General features: G+C 34.7%; 1 non-coding gene across 1 annotated transcript; it reads left to right on the top strand.

Annotated features, from left to right (window-relative positions):
* The first annotated feature begins 5,326 nt into the window (after positions 1-5,326).
* Positions 5,327-5,398, top strand: TRNAC-GCA (transfer RNA cysteine (anticodon GCA)). Its single transcript has one exon. It is a non-coding gene; the product is annotated as a tRNA-Cys (tRNA).
* Positions 5,399-13,454: the final 8,056 nt, after the last annotated feature.

Genomic DNA, 13,454 nt, shown 5'->3' on the forward strand with positions numbered 1-13,454 from the left:
AATAAGGGACACTAACATGGAACATGTCAAGAGTTAATGAGATGTTGTCAGCAGCCTTGTGCAGCAATCCCCCATGTTGGAAGAGTTTCTTTGAACTATCTGTCTTTCTGGTTCATGATCCAGAATATAGGCTCTGAATTTCTAATTATTTGCTATGTGGGCAAAACCAGTCCTGGGAGATCTGGAAGCCCAGGGCAGACACTGGTGATCTGATGGGTACTTGGGGTTCTTAGTGAGGGTCTGCAGGGTACGGCAGTGCTGGTGCCAACTGCAGAGGAAGCTCGTCAAACAGACTTCCTCACCAAACAGGAGCCGCCATCCTCGAAAAGACTCTGGTTGAGAATAGAATCCTGATGCAGGATGTTGCTAAGCAAGATGAAGTAAGGCAGATAAGGCTTTGCGTAAAGAACATCCGGTTTGATGCAAAATGCAGACACATTCTAGTGTATGTTTGTGAAGTCTGAAAAACAGTCACTTCAGCTTTCTTTCTTTTTTCTAAGTTGTTTTTCAAAGAGGTAGACCAAAGAAGAAGGGTTTGCAATAGGAATAGGGTTTGCAAATAGAAGACAGGAAACACTGTATAATTTACCCTCCTTATGGAGAGTTATAAAATATATTTCAATAATAAAGGCTCTGAGGAGTCCTATTTCCTTCCTCAAATCATCATCTCTCCCAAACCGATTATTAACATCTCATAGAACTTATATTCTAAGATCATTTTGGAAACATTTTTCAATGTTTCAAAAAAATATAAATGATTTCAGTTAGTTTTTTTGTAGGGGAGGGGATAAAAAATCCATAAACATCCAGTTTATACTTGAAGAATGACACTAAAAGATGATTACAAATATATTAGAATCCATAAAGCTGGATGAATTTCCAAGGCAGCAGGTTATCTCAGAGGTCTGATCATTGTCAAAAGTCTACTTATGGTTTATGATCCTGTCAGAAACCCTCCGTTCTCCCATATGTACATGTATGGTACTCTTTCCTTCCCAGTTAATTGTGCTATAAATAATTTCTTCTTATCTGCATATCGATTACAAGGTAATGAATGCCACTTCATATTATGTGAAATACAAATCAAGCCCTAGACCCCATGAGATAATTTTCTTGGCCAAACTCCCAGGCCCTGTACTTGGGATGAACTTCAATTGTGTCTCTAGGGTTAGTGAGTGTTAGGTTTCTAAGTGATGATCTGTTTATTTCATGCCACATTTGCAAGCTGTCTTTTCCTCAAATGTACCATTAAGATTTATATTGAGATTTTTTAAGGTGTTCAATTCACTTTATTTTTGTAAATGTTCTTTATTCAAATTTATCTCAAAGTACAATTTGTTCATACCAAACCTCTCTAAAGAGCTTTGAGGTTATGCTTTCCCTACAGGGGCTTGCAGGGGGAAAAAATAGCAGTAAAATTCACATTTGACAAAGGCATATTTTCTTCTTCCTAATCTTTAACATGCTTGCTCCAATGAAAATGACGACTTGCTTGCAGATGAACCAAAAGAGATTTCTCATTCATTGACTTTCTTCTTTGTATAAAGTCACATACCTATGTCAACTCTTTTTGGAAATTCCAGTACAGTTTCTTCCTTCCTTAAATAAAACTTCGGGTGTCAATTTCACATTGGAAATTTATTTGATATCTGTGAAAGAGATATTTTCATCTGAAAGATATTAACTTTGAGATTGAGTCAGATTCCATGCTGAGAAAAGGATGGAGGAGATGTAACAACTGTTGAAGAAGTGAAACTCAGTGTGTCAAATATTTTCAAACATAGAAGCAGGGTACGGTGAAGGTGACAGATCAGAAAGAGCATTTCCTCTGACAATTTTGAATAGCTGCATCTTTATTTCAGTGCTGAAATGCTCTGTATATTTGCTTAATAATCATTTTCCCCAATACCAGTGCCTAAGTAATTTCCTCCTGAAGGACTAACAAAAAATTACTTGTAACTTTAAACTCAACATTTTTACCCTGAAATTCAAACCACATGTGACTCAAAGGGATTTCAATTATTTTCTGAGATCTAAGTTTTCCTGTGGTTTACCAGACACTGACATTTTTCCCCCTTAGACACAAAATTATAAATTTAACAAAACAATTCACACCCCAAAACCACCAAGGCCTATACAAATGGAAAACTTTGAAAATAGTAGAGCTAGGGACTGAACATGCTTCCAATCACTGTATAAATCATATTCCTTTGCTGTTCACGAGATGGGTAGCAGTAATGTTGTTAAGTGAGGAGAAAGTCTTAATTGCAGGATCACTCTGCAAGGTCATATTTTAAACCCACCTCTTGAGACAGCCCTTTACATCTGACAGGGGACCCCAATACACCTGAGCCTGAGCCATGAATTATTTCTTTCTGAAATAAGCAAAAGCAAGATGAAATACTGAGAAAAGGAAACCCAAAGGATGCTCAAAACACATATTCACTGTAGGGAAAATACTTTAATATTTTGTTAAACTGAGGATCCACAAACGTGACAGAAACCTTCATATTTTCATGGTTAAGCTCAATTGCATCCTTGTGGGTTTTAATGCTCTCATTAAAACACATCATTGAAAACTTACAACTATTTTCATCTTCTTTTATTCTATGAAACTACAAAGATTTCAGGCTCTAATTGTCTTTTGCTCTTGATCTCATCATGCAAATAGAGTTGGTAGAACAAGAAAACATACTTCTATGAAGAGCATAATAAATGTTAAAGACTATATTGACATCATTTCTCTTGCCCAGTGTTGAAAATGGAATTTTCAAAATGCCACTGGATTAATGAGTTTTTCTTATATCTATTTTCTTTTTATTGTGTGTCTTTCATGTTTTAATATTTTAATATAGTTCATTCAGTTACTCAGGGAATAATTATCTAGGTTGTCCTTTTATTCATGGCTTCTCAAAATAATAAATTTGCATTTCAAATATTATACTTTTATTTGTAAAAACCCATAGCTTGCTTGTTAATCAGTATGCTTCTGTGCTAGGAAATTTTCAAATTTTTAAATTATGTATACATAAATTTTATATATTTAGTATACATGTGTATCTTTAAACATGTGTATTTGATGTTGAAGGAGAAATTTGGCAATATTGTCAACTTTTTGTTGAATTTTTCTTTAGGCACTGAGATACAAAACAAATCTGGATATATTTCTAATTCATAAGTCCCTAAAATTTCCTAAGATACTTCAAAATTATAGATAATTCAGAAAGCATTATTTCTTTTTCCAGCATATATTCTTCTAAGGTGCATTTTCTAAATAGTACATTGCCTGATCTAAGTCCTTTACTTTCTCTGCTTCCTCTTCACTTAAGGTGCTAACAATCAGTTGCAGATACTAAGACATTGCTGAGAGAAATACCTTACCACTGTCCATCAGACTAGGAAATATTTTCCAGACTTTACCACATGCCTTGAAGTGAAAGTGTTAGTGGCTCAGTTGTGTCCGACTCTTTGAGACTCCATGGACTGTAGCCTGCCAGGCTCCTCTATCTTTGAGATTCTGCAGGCAAGAATACTGGAGTGGGTTGTCACGCCCTTCTCCAGAAGATCTTCCCAGCCCAGGGATCGAACCTGGGTCTGCTGCATTGCATGAGGACTCTTTACTATCTTAGACCACTTGTCTTACAGCAACATAGGGATAGCTCAGAAAAGGAAAGCGTCTTATGACATGAAATTACTCAGTGCTAGTTGTATCACCAGAAAGAGGAGAAGCTAAGATGAAGGCTCTAGCAAACTCCATTGTCTCAGAGTAGCAATTTTGCCTAGCAAGTTGTTTCTCCTTTTCTGACATCCCGGGCTTCCCTGGTGGCTTAGAGGATAAAGCATCTGCCCACAATGCGGGAGACCTGGGTTCAATCCCTGGGTAGGGAAGATCCCCTGGAGAAGGCAATGGCAACCCACTCCAGTACTCTTGCCTGGAAAATCCCATGGACAGAGGAGCCTGATAGGCTATAGTCCATGGGGTCGCAAAGAGTCAGACACGACAGAGCGATTTCATTTCACTTCACTTCACTTCTTCACTTCACTTCACTTCTTCACTTCCTGACATCCCAGTGCTGTTGAAGGAGTTTACACAGTCTAATGTTGTTGTTGTTGTTATATTCTCAGCAAAAGACAGTATCACTGAACTGACTAATTTAAGTTCTTCAACTTGGGCTTTGGAAAAGCTACTTAACAACTCTAAACTTTGGCTTTTTTAATCTGAAAAACAGAGAAATGGATATTATTTCTTTTTTACAGCTGTTATAAAAAATAAATGAGTTAATCCCTGTTAGCACTGTACATGGTTAATACTTATAAAATCCTGTTATTAACCTCTAAGCATAATGTTAACTTCTCTGAGCCTTTTGGTCTTTTTATCAGTAAAAGTGTTGTGGGTACATAGTAAGTACTCAGGAAAGGTTTTTCCCCTGCTTGTCCTCTGGAGCAGTGGTGAAACTCAAGACTTTGCTTGAGTATACAGAAAATATATAAGACTTTGCTATATATCTCAGTTACCTATTTTTAAGAATAAATCTTGCAGTCTGGCTTTTATTTTTAATACCACTGTCTTTAGAAACATTGTAAAATAAGAAAAAGGCCAGATTTCTTTCCAGCTTTGAGTGCCTCCGTCCTCAGTGTGATTGTTGCTCACTCTCGGGGTGTGTCCTCAACATCAGTCACATTCAGCCCTCAGTATTGAGAATCTCCTTATTGAGGAAGCAGATATTCTTAAAATATGAGGAAAAGAACAGAGGATTCAAAACATGATTTCAGTTCAGTTCAGTCACTCAGTCGTGTCTGACTCTTTGCGACCCCATGAATCGCAGCAGCCAGGCCTCCCTGTCCATCACCAACTCCCAGAGTTCACTCAAACTCAGGTCCATCGAGTTGGTGATGCCATCCAGCCATCTTATCCTCTGTCGTTAACAAAGGTCAAAATCGTGTTTGAATTAGTTGAGCATCCAACTTGAGCACTGCACTGTGGAAGGACAGGCACTGGGCCAAATGGACAGTATGCTGGAAAAGGACTCCATGGTCCCAGTTCCAGGCAGAGCTCCACCACCACCAAACCTGACCTGGGCAGGTTGCTTCAGCTTCTCTAGAGGCATTTTCCCTGGCCCTTAAGTGGGTACATCAAATTTGCTTTGCAGCATTGTCCTGAGGCTTGTATGTGAACTAGGCAGTAATTTAAGTTGGATGAAATGGTATACTATCACAATAAATTTGCTAGACAGATGGAAGGTACATAGGAAAGCAATAAGGCATTAGAGGCCATGGGAAGAAATGTTGAAGAAAATTAAAGTGCCCCAATGCATCAAATCGGGCTTCCCTAGTGGCTCAGATGGTAAAGCATCTGCCTGCAATGCAGGAGACCCAGGTTCGATTCCTGGGTCGGGAAGATCCCCTGGAGAAGGAAATGGCAATCCACTCCAGCACTCTTTGCCTGGAAAATCCCATAGACGAGGAGCCTGATAGGAGCCCATAGACGAGGAGCCTTTGCGTCCATGGGGTCGCAAAGAGTAGGACATGACTGAGTGACTTTACTTCACTAATGTATCAAATTGTCTTTGTTTTCTAGAGTTTACTTCCCTCTCTCATACCTTCCTCCCTTTGTTCTGAACTGAGGCACAGTCAAGAGGCTTCTCTCCCTGCAGACTCTATATTGCCACGCCACCTGGAATGTGTTTTCAGCTTAAATCTAAACAATTCAATGTGAAAAATGAAGCCAACCTAACTTTAGGAAACATGAAGTAAGAGGGGCTGACTTCTATAATAACTTGAAAATTTTCAAAATGTCAACTAGACCAATATAATGTTTTTAATGAGCTCTAATCATAAATACATTTGTGTGACACAATTTAATTTATTGGGAAACTTTCATTTTATTCGATCTTTTTTTCTTTTTAATGTGAAAGCAAAACATCCAATACACTGCCATAATACAGTAAATACAATTTTCTAAACCAGAAACCATGGCAACAGCTTTTAATAATAGAATATGATTGGCTTCATATGAAAAATAAAACCACATTCTAAATAATTAAATTGTTTCTCAATATAAAATAATAATATTGCAAGCATTTTCATGTTTTTGTATGTACAATGTGATACACTGTTTCAGTCTGTAGGGAAGCCTATAATTACCAGACTATCTTTTCATATACTACATTCTTGTTGTCACTAATCCAAGAATTAAAATGATAATTCAAAGAAAATAACCTGTCTGAAATGAGAAACCTGAGAATTAGGTCCTTTAGAATGAATTCTTTTTATGTTGGTCCATTCAAGTGAGTGCATTTTCTATGATTCTGCAGGAAGGGCTTTATAGTTTTTAAAAGGGGTCAAGGCAGGAACACTGATTTAAATACGCTGCTGTCAATTTGGCCTCACATATCTGCATTCATATATCCCAGGAGTTTAAACAAATAGGCAAAGGCTTTTCATTGACACAATGTCTGTTCAAATAAAAAAATCTGCTGAAAAGAGAAAATTTTAATTCAAGCATCCTGATGTTTAGCTTCCCAGTAGGCATTTGGCACCACTGAAACAACACATCTGTATGGCTAAAATTGCTCCCTTTTCCTCTGCATTGTCTGGCAGGGCTTTCCGAAAAGCAGACCATAGTGGAATCACTTTACCAAGTTCCAATTCAGAATTCAAATCATATTCCCTATATGCTATTCAAATGTCTTATAGAATAAGATTAAGGGAATACATAACTAGATAAATGACTAGTACAAGTCACTCAGTCGTGTCTGACTTTTTGCGACCCCATGGACTGTAGCCTACCAGGATCCTCTGTCCATGGAATTCTCCAGGCAAGAATACTAGAGTGGTTGCCATTCCCTTTTCCAGGGGATCTTCCCGACCCAGGGATTGAACCTGGGTCTCCTGCATTGCAGGCAGCCTCTTTACAGTCTGAGCCCGAGATAAATGACTGGATAATAATAAAAGAATGAATAATTCATATACATGAAAGGTTCAGGTAGTGATTATCACACACAAGGTCCTGTTAAGTCAAAAAGAAATTCCTGTATCCAATATAGCATCTCTACCAGAATGAGTAAATAATGCTTTATTACTCCAAAGGTCAATATGATATTACTTAGTCTGACAAATTCTAATAGTTATAGCACAGTTATTAGAGGCAAAGTCAGAGATGGTAGTAACAATTTTGACCCTAGAAATTTCAATCCTATTTTCCATGAGCTAATCAGAGGAAGGTATACTGCCTCTCTTCAATGTCTTCAATATGATATATTCGGGTTGCTGTTCAGAATATATTTCTCAAAATCATATGTGCTATTAACAAATACTCATGGGGGATTTAAAAGTATGTTCACATATTTCTCAACATGTTGTGATCCATCCTGTGGTTTCATCATAGATTCTGTGCATTATATTGCTGTGCAATATAACATTTAATTTTCATAAGGGTACTGACCATTAGATTACTAGAACCCTTGTTTATAATAAATAGAAAGTTTTATATATATATATATATAATATAATAATAAAATTTTAAATGCTTATATTTTTAAAGATTTCTCTTTGAGAATCCCAACTATTACAGAGCTCTCTCCTTAATTGTTTATTTATACTAGAACCAATCATGTAAGACCTATTTCCGTGTAACTGCATATTACACTTCCTTTATATGGCTTACTTAGCATCTATTAACAACTCATCTTGGCCACATAGTAAGAAAGAATATGTGCACTTTTTATAAAAGTAGAGAAACAGCATGAATATTACCGTAAGCTGTCCACAAAAGAAACAGGAATGATGCCAGATATACATTTGGCTGACCAGGACCTGATTTGTGTGTGCATTTCTGGTAAAAATGGATAAATGACGGAATACTGATTCAGCATCTCAACTGCTCTATTTCTTCTGACTTTGATTATAAAAATATAGCAAAAAACACAGCTAATTCATTCCTGCTGTCTCCCATCTACTTTTACCTTAGCCCAGGAAATCCCAAAGTGTGAAACTCAAAGACTTTAAAGATTTCAATAGGATAAGCTTTCATTTAGAGTGAACCTCTCAACTTATACTTTACACAATTATTTTTACTGAAATGTTACATTTAAGGTACTCTTGATTGTTTCCTTTTTACCAATTCCTTAAGTTTGTTTAAAAGGTGATTACAATCATATTATTTCAGAGGTCATTCCATATACAATTGAAGAGTCAGAAAAAATCCTTTGCAATACATTGAAAGCAATATTCGTAATTCATTCTAATGTATGGATGAATGATAGTTATCTTGGGCAAATAAGTATTTTAGAAATACTGGTAAAACTCTCAGAAAGGAAAAATAAAAACATCCAGTGAAAGTACATACTTCTGCTTTTAAAAAATATAGAAATCATTTGCAATTATTTAAGAAAATTAAATTTTAATTTATATTTAGAGAATTTGTTTCAGAAGCATGTTTATCATCCATTAGAAAAACACATTTCTGTTCTATGATGTATTATTTGTAAAATATGAGAATATAAATAGCAATTTCATGTTTTCCAAAGCACTTAAATTTTAAGTAACCAACATATGTACTATTGTATATGTTTGAAATACTTACGTTGTCTCTATTACTTATGTTGTCTTTTCTCAGTAAAAAATACTAATCTCAAAAAATTCTTTGTTTTTTTTTTTTACCTTTTCTATCTATAATCAGTTTCAAGTGGGAAATCATTCTTGGAATTCATACTTTAAAGTAGGAAAAAAGGAGAAAACTTATAAAATACTTTGTGGGTTAAAATTTGTATCCTGGTCAGTAAATTTTATGACCTAAAGCAAGTCCCTGTGGTACCATTTGTTATAGCTAAAATGATTGGAACTGGGGGCCCATGACACTCTTACCTGTTTCTGTAGATTTATTGAAAATTAGCAATTCCATTTATATCTCTGAGATTTCAGGGATTACACTGTTATAGACTAGAAAATTGATGGATTTATGAGTCTAGTGAATCTAGTTGTACCGACTAATAGAGCAACTGAGAAAATTTAGGGGTCTGTACTCCGAAAGGAGTTAACCTTTGGATAAAGAAACATTTTTCAAGCAGAATGTGAGAAATTACTGAATCCATAAATTGTCATTGCTGCACAGTTGAAGAGAGAGCGAGAGCGAGAGAGAGAGGGAGAGAGAGAGGGAGAGAGAGAGGGAGACAACAGCACATTTAACTTTTGTATGAGAAACAAAAGTTACCCAAAACACTATGACTTTAGTTTGCTAATATAATTGATTATGGGGTATTTACTGCTGAATTGTAGTATTTCTTGGCTGTGGATTTTCTTTTCAGTTGTCTTGTTCAAACAGCAGGACATCACTTATGGGAATTTCCATAACCCCTTGAATCTTAGATCACATATCCCTCCTAATCTTCAGCACTGTCCCAGGCACAACGCAGGCATATAATTGTTGTTTGTGGGTTTTGATAAACCAGATAAATACATAAATACATATTGACTGCCTGTGATTTATGTTAATACCAGAGATGCCAGCTCAGATTTCAAATAATTCTATGGAAATGATTTGCCTCCCAAGGAACTTGACCATGTCTTCTATGTTAGAAAGAGGTCTATGAAAAAAAATAATAAATAAATTAATTAATTAAAAAAAAGAAAGAGGTCTATGTGTTTGAAATTTTATTAGATGTAAAAGTTTATTGAATTATAGTCTGATGGTACGTATTTGTGAAATTCTTACTACTTTTTTCCTTGTTTTACTATTATATTTAGCCAAACAATATATAAGTAACTTATAGTAGATCTGACATTAAACTTGTTCATACAGCATGGATCTGATGGGTCCAGGTTCATGCTGAATCAGTGGTTAGGTATTTATAATACCCTTTCCAATTTTAAAGGGTACTGAAGAAATGCCAAAAAAAAAAAAAATATATATATATATATAGTGCAATCCCTACCATTAAAAAACACTAAAATATTTAATGCAAAAAAAAAAACTTTACCCACACTTGTGTGTACATACATATACACACATATAAATACATAAATCTATATGTATACATATATGTTTATATGTTGATAACATTTACATGTAAGGAAACAGTCTTGGTAATAGAAATGCAGAGCATCATCTGAAGATGGGGCAGATATCCTGTAAGTAATAGGCCTTAATTTGAGGCTGGTAAGATAATGTTTCCTTGAATGGAGCTGAGTGAGGGGAATGTTTGAAGTAGTGGGGAATTTCTAGCTTAATGTATACAGATCATAATGAAAAAAAAGTGGGGGCATTTTGGTTGTGTAATTTAGAAACAGTTGGCAGAAATTAATGTGGGGTGATCAAAAAGAAAAGAGAGTAATTTAATAGTTACATCCCTTTGTTAATAGCACTCTTCTAGTTGTCAACCTGACAGCTGAAATACCTGTAGAAAAACTGAGACAAATCTTTTTAAGCATTTCTGACCATTGTCGTGGAAGAATGATGTGTAGAGTCTAAACAAGGTGCATTTAGAATTTAGCATATTCAGTTTCAACAGGATGCACCTAACTGTATTCTCCTACCATTCAGCCTCCTTACTTCCTCCAGGTATCCTGTGAAAATTAGTTAAACTAGAGTATTTGGACTTGGTTTATTTACCATTTATATCCATTACAAAATTTTTTCTTAGATTGATACTGAGAGTTGACAAATGAAAGTATGTAAGAAAAAATAGGAATGAACTCAGTAGTTCCACAAACGCCTTTTAGAAACAAAGTCTACATAATTTCTTTCTCCATTAAAATTCACAACATGAAAGCCAATTTTTGTTTTGTTAATAACAGACGAAAATTGTTTTTTAAGGTCTTTACATGCCAGCATATCACCTTTTCCCTGGTCTAATACTAAGTGACAGCCCTGTATTGAGCAATTTTAAACCAGGTCTTCGATTTACTGCAGACATGTCGAAATTTGTGATAAGTGAAATAGATATTTAATGACACCTAATGTGTAGTGATACAGCATACTATGGGTGGTTTGGCTTAGAAAAGACTTGCAAACATTATGCCACCAAAGCAGCGAGCTGAAAGCTTAGCATAATTTCTTTCCATAAGATATTCAGCTGCAGAAAGATTTCATAACAAAAAGATCAAGAAAATAATACATTCACTTGAGAATGTGAAAATTACCTTGGAACTTACCTTGCTATTTGCATTCCATCTTGGAACATGCCAAGGTGTTTGGAACTTAAGTTTTACTTTCTGTTTAGTGAAGGTTCCTAGGTTTCAAGAGAATAAATACTTATTTCTGAGCAAGGATACTTCTGAATTTAAAAAAGAATACACAATTATTCTAAATAATCATCAGAATATTAATATAACACTATGTCTAGATAACTCTATGATAAAATATCCTTCATTTTATGTAGCTAATAGATTTGTTATCTTTAGATCAAAATATGTATATGTATATACACATGCATATATTAGAAAAATATAATAAATAAAACATAAAAATCACTAATGATGTGTTCCTGCTGAGACTTTGATTTATCTATAAACTTACATAAAAAATTAGATATATATATCTTATTATATATATATATATCTTATTTATAGATCTTATTTTTCCTACAGATTGAATTTTCAAATATTTAGGAGACTCTAACACGGACTTACAGCAACCTCTACCCTTAAAGAACAGTCTTATTTTATATAGACATCATCCTTCTAGAGGGAGAAAATATAAGCAAAACAGTGGGAGAGGAAAGGAGCATTTGCCCAGCAGGTTAGATCAGCTACAAATATGCTGACAAATAACAGGACAAGGGGTCTCAGAAAAGGAGGAATAGACAGCAAAAGAGTTAAGTATCGATAAATAGATCTGTTTGCATCAAACAGAAATAAATCGATAATTAATTCAATTGAGAACAATAGTTAGATCAGAAAAATTTGCAGAAACAGACTGTATTTATTGAGAGAAAAGTTTTTATCTTATTCAATTGAGATTAAGAGGCCTGAGTATGATCCCACTCACACCAATGCACAGATCATCAAAACAGAAGATTAATAAGGAAACACAAGTCTTAAATGATATATTAGATGAGATAGATCTCATTGGTATCTTCAGGATATTCCATCCAAATGCAGAAGAATACACCTTCTTCTCAACTTCACATGGAACATTCTCCAGAATAGACCACATCTTGGGTCACAAATCAAACCTCAGTAAATTTAAGAAAATTGAAATCATATTAAGCATCTTCTCTGACCACAACACTATGAGACTAGATATCAATTACAAGGAAAAAAAAACCTGTAAGAAACACAAACACATGGATATTAAATAACACATTTCTATAACCAACAGGTTACTGAAGAAATCAAAAGGGAAATCAAATTATTTCCAGAAACAAATGACAATGAAAACACGACAACTCGACAACTCAAAATCTATGGAATGCAGCAAAAGCAGTTCTAAGAGGGAAGCTTATAGCAATACAATCCTACCTCAAGAAACAAGAAAAATGTCAAATAGACAACCTAACTTTACACCTAAAACAACTGGAAAAGAAGAACAAAAAACCCCCAAAATTAGTACAAGGAAAGAAAACATAAAGATGCAAGCAGAAATAAATGAAAAAGAAATGAAAGAAACAATAGTAAAGATTAATAAAACTAAAAGCTAGTTCTTTGAGAAGATAAACAAAATTGACAAGCCTTTAGCCGGACTCATCAAGAAAAAAAAAAGAGAGAAGAATCAAATCAACAAAATTAGAAATGAAAAAGGAGAGGTCACAATAGACAATGTAGAAATATCAAGGATTATAAGAGACTATTATGAACAACTACATGGCAATAAAATGGATAACCTGGAAGAAATGGAAGATTCTTAGAAAAGTTCAATCTTCCAAGACTGAACCAGGAAGAAATAGAAATTATGAACAACACAATTATAAGCACTGAAATTGAAGCTGTAATCAAAAATCTCCCAAAAAACAAAAGCCCAGGACCAGATGGCTTCACAGAATTCTATCTAACATTTAGAGAAGAGCTAATGCCTATCCTTCTAAAACTCTTTCAAAAAACTGCAGAGGAAGGAACACTTTCAAAATCATTCTACAAGGCCACCATCACCCTGATACCAAAACCAAATAAAGACAACACAGAAAAATAAAACTACAGGCCAATATCACTGATGAACACAGATGCAAAAATCCTCAACAAAATTTTATCAAACAGAATTCAGAAACACATCGAAAAGCTCATACACCATGATCAAGTTGGGTTTATTCCAGGAATGCAAGGATTCCTCAATATACACAAATCAGTCAATGTGATTCAAGATATTAACAAATTGAAACATAAAAACCATATGATCATCTCATTAGATGCAGAAAAAGCCTTTGACAAAATTCAGCACCCATTTATGATTAAAACTTTTCAAAAGATGCCATATATGATAAGCCTACAGCATACATTATTCTCAGTGGTAAAAAACTGAA

This window comes from Bos indicus, chromosome 11 (genome assembly GCF_029378745.1).
Source record: "Bos indicus isolate NIAB-ARS_2022 breed Sahiwal x Tharparkar chromosome 11, NIAB-ARS_B.indTharparkar_mat_pri_1.0, whole genome shotgun sequence".
NCBI classification, from domain to species: domain Eukaryota; kingdom Metazoa; phylum Chordata; class Mammalia; order Artiodactyla; family Bovidae; genus Bos; species Bos indicus.